The following is a 12,884-nucleotide window of genomic DNA, read 5'->3' as shown; positions in this document are numbered from 1 at the left end:
ATATTTTTTTCAAATTTCTTTGGGATGGAAAAAGAGACAAAATTAAAAGAACTACGGTCACCCAACCCTATGAAGATGGAGGATTAAAGATGGTTGACGTGAAATGTTTTCTGTCATCTCTAAAAATTGTTTGGTTAAAAAGAGTTGTTGGTCTTACTGGATTAATATCAAGATTATTGTTTAAAGCATGTCCATCTGTTATAACAATTAATATGAGAGGAGAAGAATTTGCAAATGTTTTGATGCAGAGAATGGAAAACCCGTTTTGGACTGATGTTTTTAAACATTATATGAAACTACATGGAAAATGTGAACCTACAACCTTTAACGATTTTGTATCAGAATGTTTACATTATAATGTTAATATTCGCAGAGATGAAAAGACAGTGTACATTCAAAACTGGATTGACAATGGAATTGCTCAGATTGGTCATATTTTGAGACAAAATGGATACTTATCCTATAATGCGTTTAAAATCAAATATCCAAATGTGCGAGGAGATTTTGTATTGTATCAAGGTGTAATCCAGGCTGTTAAAAAATATCAGAGAAAAATCGGCTTAGAATTTGATAAACATTTTATTATGACAGAGCCCATTGTGTGGAAATGTATTTGTAAAGGTAAGACACAACTTATTTACAAAAAAACTGATTGAACATGCTACGGTCCCAAAATGTATCGAAAAATGGTCTGAATCTTTAGACTGTTTGTTAGATAAGAAGGCTATTTTTCAATATGTTTTTAAAACAACAAAAGACACTTGTCTGAGATGGTTCCAGTACCGATTATTGTACAGAATTTTGCCCACAGAACGGTTTCTATTTTTGCGAAAAATTGTGGATACGTCATTGTGTACTTTTTGCGGTAGAAATGAAGAAACCCTTTTACATATGTTTTGGGAGTGTGATAAAGTGCAGACTTTTTGGATAGAATTTGTAAATTGGCTAAAGGTGAACTGCACCCATTGTGACAATTTAAAACTGTCTAAAGAACTGGTTCTTCTTGGAGTTGCGAACAATGTAGTCACCGATAAAGCTTTTGATGTGTTAGTAATCTGTGCCAAACACCACGTATATATTTCCAAAATGAACAAAAAGACACCTCATTTTCAGACATTTAGTAGAAATTTTAAGCAAAGATTTATTTGTGAAAAGTATAATGCAGTTGTGAATAATACAGTAGATACATTTTACAAGGATTGGCGCCTGTATATGCATATTTTGATGTAACCCTTAGGTTTTTTTCTTTCTTAAATCCTTTTGATACTGCGACCACCAAGCCCTGAACATTCCCCCTCCCCCACCCATCCTCCCACCCCATGTATGTTGTAATTGTTCAAGTGTTCTTCTGTTGTATAGTTTTGTCCCTTTGTTTAGGTGATGTCCTGTAATGTACAGTGTATACATGTAGAAAAAAAACTTCACAAAAAGAGAATAAAAAAAAAATAAAAATAAAAAAAAGTTTTAAAATCCAATTTTAAGTGCTTTGTATGCATCAGGATATTGACACTGTAAGGCAGTGGAGCGAAACATCCATTATTGTTTAAGGCACTGTAAGCCTCCCGTAAACCATCACAGATACTGTCAGGCTTTTACACACAGTACAAACACCCTTTCATTTAAACACTCACCGCTTGAGAACATCCTAGGTGCCCTCCGTGAAGAGCGAGCAATTTTCAAAGAATTTATTTTTGCGTGGTTTATCGTACCCCTGAGCCATCGTGAACCCGTGTGATCCAGTTTCCCTTTATTATGGGGGCCAGGAGGCCCCCATTCATACGGTTAGTTTCGAGGTTGACCATGGGCAGCGCCATTTTGTTGTGAAATACGTCATCAGTTTGTAAACTATGGGAGGTGTGAAGGCAACATTGTTCATCAGTAGAAAGTTGTGTAATCCGTCACCCTATGGGAGGGGTGAAGGCAAAATTGGTCATCACTGAGTTTGTGTACTACACACATATGTACTCATCACAGGCTAAATATTTCGCCTCTTATGGACAAGATATGGGTTTATGATTTGAGTTTTACGCCCTCACGGCTTTTGACGAGATACACAAGTGTATGTGTGTTTAGGTGGTATCAGCCATCTGCACTTATGGCAGAATGACCAAGATGTTTTACGTGCCATTGTGGTGACACGGGGGTGGGACATGGCTTCCGTCTCTGGGTCTTCACATAAAGTTGGCCCGAATTCGTACCTGCGACCTTCTGATCACAAGTCCAGTGCTCTACTACCTGAGCTACCCGGGCCCCCCACAATAAGTCATTCCTTGGTGTCCAGTTAAGTCTTGGAGGTCAGCTGACAAAAGTTGCAAAGCTTCTTTCAGTTCACGTCAGGCCTATCACAAGCAGTTGAAATGTGCTAGCACGTGTTGAATGATAAAAGTCAGCCTGCACGTGACTTGAAGCGGGCAACCCGTTGACATAAATGTCAGATAGGCTGAGGATGGCCGTCGTCTGTGTTGTAAATAACCATGTATCTCTTGTGTTGACCTGCACCGTGTCCCCAGCGGCCTTCACGCCGGGGCGGTTCTGGCTGGACGCCACTGACCTGCTGAGCGAGGGGGACTGGGTGTGGGCACCGTCCGGAGAGGGCATGATGACCACCTTCTCCCACTGGGCTAGCGGGGAACCCAGCAACACCAACAACGCTGAGCGTCTTTCTTAAATCCTTTTGATACTGCGACCACCAAGCCCTGAACATCCCCCCCTCCCCTGCCCATCCTCCCACCCCATGTATGTTGTAATTGTTCAAGTGTTTTTCTGTTATATGGTTCTGTCCCTTTGGTTAGGTGATGTCCTGTAATGTACAGCATATACATATAAAAAAAAAAATAAAAAAATTCACAAAAAGAGAAGAAAAACAAGTCGCGTAAGACGAAAATACAATATTTAGTCAAGTAGCTGTCGAACTCACAGAATGAAACTGAACGCAACGCAACGCAGCAAGACCGTATACTCGTAGCATCGTCACTCCACCGCCCGTGGCAAAGGCAGTGCCCGTGGAATTGACAAGAAGAGCGGGGTATTCGTTGCGCTGAGAAGGATAGCACGCTTTTCTGTACCTCTCTTCGTTTTAACTTTCTGAGCGTGTTTTTAATCCAAACATATCATATCTATATATTTTTGGAATCAGGAACCGACAAGGAATAAGATAAAAGTGTTTTTAAATTGATTTCGAAAAAAAAATTGATAATAATGTTTATATATTTAATTTTCAGAGCTTGTTTTTAATCCAAATATAACATATTTATATGTTTTTGGAATCAGCAAATGATGGAGAATAAGATAAACGTAAATTTGGATCGTTTTATAAATTTTTATTTGTTTTTACAATTTTCCGATTTTTAATGACCAAAGTCATTAATTAATTTTTAAGCCACCAAGCTGAAATGCAATACCGAAGTCCGGGCTTTGTCGAAGATTACTTGACCAAAATTTCAACCAATTTGGTTGAAAAATGAGGGCGTGACAGTGCCGCCTCAACTTTCACGAAAAGTCGGATATGACGTCATCAAAGACATTTATCAAAAAAATGAAAAAAACGTTCGGGGATTTCATACCCAGGAACTCTCATGTCAAATTTCATAAAGATCGGTCCAGTAGTTTAGTCTGAATTGCTCTACACACACACACACACACGCACACACGCACACACGCACATACACCACGACCCTCGTTTCGATTCCCCCTCGATGTTAAAATATTTAGTCAAAACTTGACTAAATATAAAAAAGAAAGAAAAAGTAAGTGTCATGTAGGACATAATGTTAATACTTTTCCATTCCGAGTACGTATATGTATATTCCATCCTTTATGTATACCTACATGTATACATACCACAATAAAGATCCAAATTAAAAAAAAATAAACAAGTCGCGTAAGGCGAAAATACAACATTTAGTCAAGTAGCTGTCGAACTCACAGAATGAAACTGAACGCAACGCAACGCAGCAAGACCGTATACTCGTAGCATCGTCACTCCACCGCCCGTGGCAAAGGCAGTGCCAGTGGAATTGACAAGAAGAGCGGGGTATTCGTTGCGCTGAGAAGGATAGCACGCTTTTCTGTACCTCTCTTTGTTTTAACTTTCTGAGCGTGTTTTTAATCCGAACATATCATATCTATATGTTTTTGGAATCAGGAACCGACAAGGAATAAGATGAAAGTGTTTTTAAATTGATTTCGAAAAAAAAAATTGATAATAATTTTTATATATTTAATTTTCAGAGCTTGTTTTTAATCCAAATATAACATATTTATATGGTTTTGGAATCAGCAAATGATGGAAAATAAGATGAACGTAAATTTGGATCGTTTTATAAAAAAAATTTTTTTTTTACAATTTTCAGATTTTTAATGACCAAAGTCATTAATTAATTTTTAAGCCACCACGCTGAAATGCAATACCGAAGTCCGGGCTTCGTCGAACAATATCTGACCAAAATTTCAACCAATTTGGTTGAAAAATGAGGGCGTGACAGTGCCGCCTCAACTTTCACGAAAAGCCGGATATGACGTCATCAAAGACATTTATCAAAAAAATGAAAAAAATGTATGGGGATATCATACCCAGGAACTTTCATGTCAAATTTCATCAAGATCGGTCCAGTAGTTTGGTCTGAATCGCTCTACACGCACGCACACACACACACACACACACACACACATACACACACACATACACACACACATACACACACACATACACCACGACCCTCGTCTCGATTCCCCCCTCGATGTTAAAACATTTAGTCATAACTTGACTAAATGTAAAAAGATAAAATAAAAAACAACGCTGAGCATTGCCTGGCGCTGGACTTCGCCATGAACCTCATGTGGAGCGACGATGACTGCGAACTGAAGAACAACTTCATCTGCCAGACGCAGTAAGCTTGAGAGGTGTTAGATGTTCGTCCATTGTCTCAATGTGGCGGGCTGGATGATAAACGTTTTAACCTTTTCCAGTCCACTGTTTCTTCTTCTCAAAAGAATTTGTTTTTCTATGTTTGTCTTACATTCAGATAATTAAGTTGTATTGAATTGAATTTAATTGAATTCTTCTTCTTCTTCTTCTTCTTCTTCTTCTTCTTCTTCTTCCTCTTCTTCTTCTTCTTCTTCTTCTTCTTCTTCTTCTTCTTCTTCTTCTTCTTCTTCTTCTTCTTCTTCTTCTTCTTCTTCTTCTTCTTCTTCTTCTTCTTATCCTGTTCCTTCTTATTCTTCTTCTTCGTTTTCCTATAACGTTCATAGGTTGCAGCAGGGGCAGATCACATAATTTTTAATGGGGGGTTTCCAAATTTCTTTTAGGGACAATTCGACGACGGGAAACGTTCGAACCTCCTATGGGGAAAATGTTGATATAAACAAGGAAAATGGACCAATCTCGTGCAATCCGAGCCAAGAAACTTCCCCTAATACACCTTCCAAAAAGCAAATTTAAGAAGACAAATTTGGATGAAAACAAGAACAATTGACCGTTCTGGTGCAACCTGAGCCAACAAATTACCCAACTACTTTCCAAAACCGTGACTTAGAAGACAACGGCCGGCGCCCGGAGGGGGAATGCTCCCCCTCCCCCCTCCTGGAAAATATTGATAAAAATCAAGAAAAATGGAGCAATGTGGTGCAATCTGAGCCATCAGTTTTTCTTTATTTTCAATTTTTATTTTATTTTTTTAGGCGGGGGGGAGGGGTGGTCCGGAAACCCCGGACTCACCCCCCCCCCCCCCCCCCTGGATCCGCCCCTGATGCAACTCCAACGTACACTTGTGTTTTTGCACGAGTGGGATTTTACGTGTATGTCCGTGCATTCCCGGCCACGAGAGAGAGAATTCGTCAAGGCATTGTGCTTGATTGCGTAAGAACATTGTAAAAGATGGTATGTGGGTCCATTTTGGCATACCCGGCGCACACCGCATCCAGGTCCAGGTCCAGGTCCAGAACGTGATCACGGGAAATGTTATTTATATTTGGACTGGAGATACGAACTGACACACCGCATAAAGTATCGTTTGGCTGGCAACACTGAAGGTATGCGTAGTCTTCTGTGGGATGCTTGTGTAAATGTTTTGACTTTTCATATCCAACAGTGCTCTGAGTGGACCAGCATCTTTAAGCCTGAAAAGCTAAGCGACAAAGACAAAGAAATGGAAAAATCGAAGTCGAACTGCTTTTCAATGCTAAAAAAGTGGGAATTGCCGGAACTGCACCCACATCCGATATACCCTTCATGGCTGACGATATCTCACGCAACCTCTGGCATCCTTACAACTTTGATGTTTGTTCGTTTCGATTGCCCGCAGTACACCCACGCGGCTTTCCCGTGTTACAGTTTTAGCAATCATCACAATGACGATTCTTTTTCTTCTTCTGCGTCCGCTGGCAGCAACTCCCCACGGAGTGGCGTTGTTTTCCCCACGGAGTAGTTTTTTTGGGGGTGTAATTTGTCCACGCGTATGGCCTCCCCCTCCCTCCCCCCACCCGCCTTGACGGTCCCGGATAGCCAAATAGGTACAAGGGACATATGAACAACCAACAACCCCTGCCATGTTAAGCAGCCATATTCCGTGTTCGGGGGATGCATGCTTGGTGTTTTAGAGTTACTATAACTCAACGAACTCTGACATGGATTACAGGATCTGTTTCGAATGTGCTTTTTCTTGTGCTTGTGTGTACACACGAAGCGGGATATCAAGACACTAGCTGGTTTCCACATCATTTGACCTGGCAGAACGGAGAAATCTCCACCCTTAACCCACCAGGCAAAGCTTTTTAAGCCGATGTTCAAAGCACTAGGCTATTGCACTCATCAAGTCACAAAACAACATTAACAGGTAATATGTGCCAGAGTTATCAACATATTAAAGGTTACTATTTTATTCTGTAGGTTTGCCCCCCCCCCCCTCCCCTAAAGTGACACCCCCCCCCCCCTACCCGTCTGTGAATGTAAAATTCCTGAGCTTGTAAAAAAACAAAAACAATTTTAATCGGAAGGAACCTTTGAGGTGAAGCTCGAAGCTGGTGTTTCGAGTGTTGTTTTTCTAACATTAATAATAATAAATAATAAAGTGTATTTATATTGCGCCTATCCCTTACAAAAAACAAAAATATTTGGCTCTAAGCGCATTACAACATGTGTAGGGACTTGGTACAATCAAGTCTGACAAATACAATAACACAATATACAAGTACAGTCGGTCTCTTGGGTAAAAATGGGAAAAGCAGCTTCGACATTTAAACACTGCCACTAAAAAATCAGCATTAAAGGCCCAGTCTGCCTCAAATGGTTTACAGAACGATTTAAATCTTCTCACGAAAAAAGCACTTCTAAGCCTATGAAACACAATTACAACAGCATTTAATAGCATTAAATGACACAGTTCGTTTGAAATGCTATTTAGCTTGCGTAAACCACACACCAGATGTCGTGGTTTATTTCACCCCTGAGCCACCGTGAACCTGTGTGATCCACGTTCCTTTTTGTCACAATTTAGTCGTCAGTTTGTGATTTCAATGCGACTCGCTGTATCTGCAATTGCAATAGCACGTACCCGTTATTGTGTACCTCCACAAGTGGATTAAATACTACAAGTAAATAACACTGTTCATTGGCTCTATCGACGCATGTTTTTAACCGCTTGCTTCCCTTTATATGATAAACCGTCCATAGATCGTCGTTCTCCCGAACTAACTCCTTAATATCTCATCGAGAATAGAGGATTTTGGGTAGGGAAGTCCTTTTATGCAATGACGTCAGCGCCTTTCGGCGATTGGTCAATGCATTTCGTATCAATAATGTCGGTCACGCTTGAAATTATCGCCACTTGATATTGCTTTCCAAACTTATACGAAGTGACCCGGAGCGTAAGGCTTCCTGACGAGTGGGAGAAAACTGATTCTATCACGATAAGATTTGTCTGTTCACTTAAAAGACCGTTCGGTCGAAATATCTGTGAATGTATTGTTTTGTCAATAACAAACGTTCCAACAACCTACCTTTCTTGTTTATTGATTTTGAGCTGTAGAGTTTTGATGTGTTGTTTTGCTAGCGTAAATTGAAACGGAAGCAGTGCCTAGAGCACTTTTTAAATCAATAAAGAGAACAAAAATAGTAAATATCGGCTGAAAAACAATAATGCACCAACAGTGAGACATAAAAAAGACGGCCACTTGAATAGCAATGCCATTAGGACTCCGGAAGGGAACTAAGGCCCCCCCCCAAAAAAAACAAGAAATTCCTCCGAGGTAGGAAAAACACCCCCGTCCTTACCATTCTCACTGCCACCAACTGAGAAGGTTATTTCCCTTTGACCATTAATATGTGCCTCTATAAGTACTTGTAGAATCTTAATCCACCAATAACTCCCTAACCGTGTGTTTGACTGGTCCCAATTTTTGTAAGGACCGTCTCAGGAATGTATAGAACCTGTTCACCAAGTTTGGTGACGATCGGTCCGTTCATTCTTGAGATCTATATGCGAACACAAACAAACAAACAAACACATCGACCGAATCCTATAGACACCCCTATACCGGGGGTGTAATAATCTGTTTACGGTAACATAGGCCAAAAAAATAGGGTCGGTAGGTCGGGATTTTTTTTTCCAAAAAAAAAATATTTTAAAGTTATTTTGCCAAAAAACAAAGACTTTTTTCTTTTTTAAATTTTTTTTCCCTCCCCAAATGCCAAAAGAATGTCTAGGGTCGCGCGAAAAAATAGGGTCGGTCGGGATACCGTAAACAGACTATTTTTTTGTTGTTGGCCTAAGTCTTTGCCAAAGTCTTTTTCTTGCTGGCTTGCAGAAAGTGATTGTTCAGATCGAATTTCGTTGGTGTATCCATCCATTGAACAATCTTTGTGTGCTTTTGTGCTAAGTGCTTTCCAACGTTAGCAGTCTGTTTTTCTCTAATTTTTTGGTTTAACAAAAACTATTTTACTGCACTGGTCACAAATAAAGGGGTTGGGAAAAAGTGTGGGATAAATGTGTTAAAGGAACACTAGTCTTGCTCTTATTTAGAAGATGCACAAATTTCTTTATCGACTGACACCCAGATTTTGGAGGGAAAAACAAACAAAACAATCCCACCGAAAGAACTAAAAATAGGCTGCCATAACAATGAAAGTATGAGGCGACTGATCAAAACAAACTTTTCTTCAAACCAGCGATCATTATCGCCTAACAATTTGGACAGTTTCTGATAAATGTATTTCGTGTCGCTATATAATGCAGCAATTGTCTTCCCTTTGCACATTACAGAAAAAAGCTAATGAATATGTCTTCATTATTTTGTTCTCACAGAATCTCAGGGGGATCCATGATCGGCTGAATGGCGGTGTTGACATTGCACTGCTGTGGACGTGGGATTTCATTAAACGACGCTAAACTTTTCGTGTGTGTGTGTGTGTGTGTGTGTGTGTGTGTGTGTGTGTGTTGGTGTGTGTGTGTGTGTGTGTGTGTGTGTGTCTGTGTGTGTGTGTTTGTGTGCCGGGTTTGTGTGTGTGTGTGTGCAAATAAAGAGGTGTGTGTGTGTGTGTGTTTGTTTGTGTGTTGGTGTGTGTGTGTGTGTTTGTTTGTGTGTGTGTGTGTGTGCAAATAAAGAGGTGTGTTTGTGTGTGTGTGTGCGTGTGTGTGTGTGTGTGTTTGTGTGTGTGAGAGAGTGTTTGTATTTGTGTGTGTGTGTGTGTGTTGTGTGTGTGCAAATAAAGAGATGTGAGTGTTTGTATTTGTGTGTGTGTGTGTGTGTGTGTGTGTGTGTAAAATACGGTGTGTGTTTTTGTATGTGTGTGTGTGTGTGTGTATGTTTGAGTGTGTGTGTGAATAAATAGGTGTGCCCCCCCCCCTACAACAACCTCGATCAAGGGACTGATATTAAAATAATTGTGTGTGTGTGTGTGTGTTCTACTGATCTTATACATGTATGTGGTCTGAAGCTGATAACGAGGTTATGAACTCTGCGGCCGGGTTTGTGAAATAGCTGCAAGGGCCGGAAAGGCACGTCCACGCTCGATTAGAGTTAATAACAATGAATCTTTATTTAAACCTTCACATTCACATGCATTATGTGTACAAAGATATAAGCCTAAGTCAATTATGTCACTCGAGATTGTCCGACACGTGACCTCTTTATGTCCGCAATGCTCTTCCCTAACTTGTTGTTGAGGTCCCAGACAGAGACAAACAAAGGGGGACAACTCCCAGAGCAGCAGGAAATCTGACAGAAACCTCACCATGGGGACTCCACATTTGCTTCTGGTTCTTCTATCTGTCTTCGCGAGAGAAGGTAATAAACACGTTTCGCGTTAGTTATAAAACACACAGACTCTGCAAAATCAATGCCGTGTACCGTTTTTTTACGGAGAATTATTAGGAGACATTTTCTTTTTCAGACCGGTGTCACGAACTGAAAACTCTGCCTGAACAATTCTTCTCATTGCGGTCAATGCACATGCGCTAACATGGGAAGATTAATCAGGTCGTGAACAACCTAACCCTAACCCTAACCCTAACCCATGGTTCGTTCGGTCAAAGGGTCGCATTTTTTAAGTCCAAGATTGGCGCAGGCGCATTGACCGCAATGAGAAGGATTGTTCAGCAGAGGTTCCAGTTCGTGACACCGGCATGGGTTACCATCCATCAATGTCAAATGCGCTTAATGCAGTATATAGTTAGTAAATCCTAAACTTGTTTTGAGGAAACTGTGATTGTGGGTGTAGCATGATCCGCAACACTACAGTTCGGCTGTGTCAGATAAAGTCGACAAGCAGCAAAATCGAGTGTAATTATACACCCCAACAGCGAACATTATATAAATACGTAATTCAGGTAAAAACCGACTTTGACCATGAAGCAGTCACGTTGATGTAGGGAAAGGGCGCCAAATGAGGACCACTTTTTGTTTCATGCTGATAACTAGTTTGTTTTCTTTCGAAGAAGTTTCGTTTAGTGCTTGGTAGTTGTTCTCTCTTCAGTAAATTGTCAGGCTTAATTAGACCGAATTAGCTTTAATAGACATTCAGAAAAAATTAAATACAACAAAACTCACAATAATTATTGGTCATGTTAGCTAGGAGTCTGGGCGCCTAATATGGACCTGAAAAGAGGTCTTGGCGAATCATTGTAAAAAGTCCACTATTTGTGATAAGGGTTGAAAAGAAAAGGTACTTAATTGTTACGAATATAAACGTACACTTAACACGCAAATTACGTTATAGGCACGGGTTTGTCAATGAATGTTATTGTGCTGATGACGTGGTTTGCATGCAGCATTCGGGCAGTGCACTGCCGACACAACCTTCCATGAGAGCTTTCACGTCATCCCCAAAGCTGAAGCCAACTGGATTGGAGCTGTAGTTTGTAAAGTTATTTTCTGTCATATATGTATACTTGGTAATGGCAGCAAAATATATAGTACACACTTTGGCGGCAAAATAAACACGTTGTGAGCTAACTTTTGCTGGATAGCAGATACAGATATAGATCTGCCAAAATGTTTCTGGCCTGAAAAGGGGGGGGGGGGGGGTGTTGAATAAACTGTTTGGAGATAAGGAAATTACAATGTTTACTTTCGGCTACGCTAGATCTTCGACGTTGTCTTTCTTATCCGCGAAATTGTGTCTTGGCAATCACACAACGGTTATTGTTGATGACAGCTGGGAGGTGTTCATGTCTATTTCCTTTTTTCTCCATTTCATCTTGTCTTTGTTTTTACATTTAGTCAAGTTTTGACTAAAAGTTTTAACATTGAGGGGGAATCGAGACGAAGGTCGTGGTGTAAACTCTTCAAAAAAAGTTAAGGATCGGTTGAAAAAACGGATCTAATTATAAAAAGTTGCCAAAAAATTAAACATCGACATAATAATTAAAAGATTAATGCCTGGTACACAACGGAGGGCACACGCGTTATTGACACTGATTCACATTGTTGTGAATTCCATTTTCGAGGGTTGTCACGTTTGACACACTCTAGCTAAATTGTCGCTGCTGCGTTCGATCTGTGCTTTGTTTGTCATTACTCCTTAGTTGTTCAATTGTATAATTTTTAAAAAATGAAAGAATTCGGTCTTGTCTGTTTTGTGTGGCGTGCTTGTAAAAAAGTGATCCTTAACTTTTTTTTGAAGAGTGTATGTGTGTGTCTGTGTCTGTGTCTGTGCGTGTGTGTGTGTAGAGCGATTCAGAGTAAACTACTGGACCGATCTTTATGAAATTTGACATGAGAGTTCCTGGGTATGATATCCCCAGACACGTTTTTCATATTTTGGATAAATGTCTTTGATGACGTCATATCCGGCTTTTTGTAAAGGTTGAGGCGGCACTGTCACACCCTCATTTTTTAATAAAATTGATTGAAATTTTGGCAAAGCAATCTTTGACGAAGTTATTGCATTTCAGCTTGGAGGCTTACAAATTAATTAATGACTTTGGTCATTAAAAATCTGAAAATTGTAATTAAAATTATTTTTTTATAAAATGATCCAAAATTACGTTCATCTTATTCTTCATCATTTTCTGATTCCAAAAACATATAAATATGTTATATTCGGATTAAAAACAAGCTCTGAAAATTAAAAATATAAAAATTAGGATTAAAATAAAATTTCTGAAATCGATTTAAAAACAATTTCATCTTATTCCTTGTCGGTTCCTGATTCCAAAAACATATAGATATGATATGTTTGGATTAAAAACACGCTCAGAAAGTTAAAACGAAGAGAGGTACAGAAAAGCGTGGAATGCAGCACAGCGCAACCACTTCGCGCTAAACAGGCTCGTTAATTTCACTGCCTTTTGCACGAACGGCGGACTACGGTCATTGTGAAAAAATGCAGTGCGTTCAGCTTCATTCTGTGAGTTCCACAGCTTGACTAAATGTAGTATTTTTGCCTT

The sequence above is a fragment of the Littorina saxatilis genome, linkage group LG12 (assembly GCF_037325665.1).
Source record: "Littorina saxatilis isolate snail1 linkage group LG12, US_GU_Lsax_2.0, whole genome shotgun sequence".
Taxonomy (NCBI): Eukaryota; Metazoa; Mollusca; class Gastropoda; order Littorinimorpha; family Littorinidae; genus Littorina; species Littorina saxatilis.
This window is presented reverse-complemented; position numbering follows the sequence as displayed.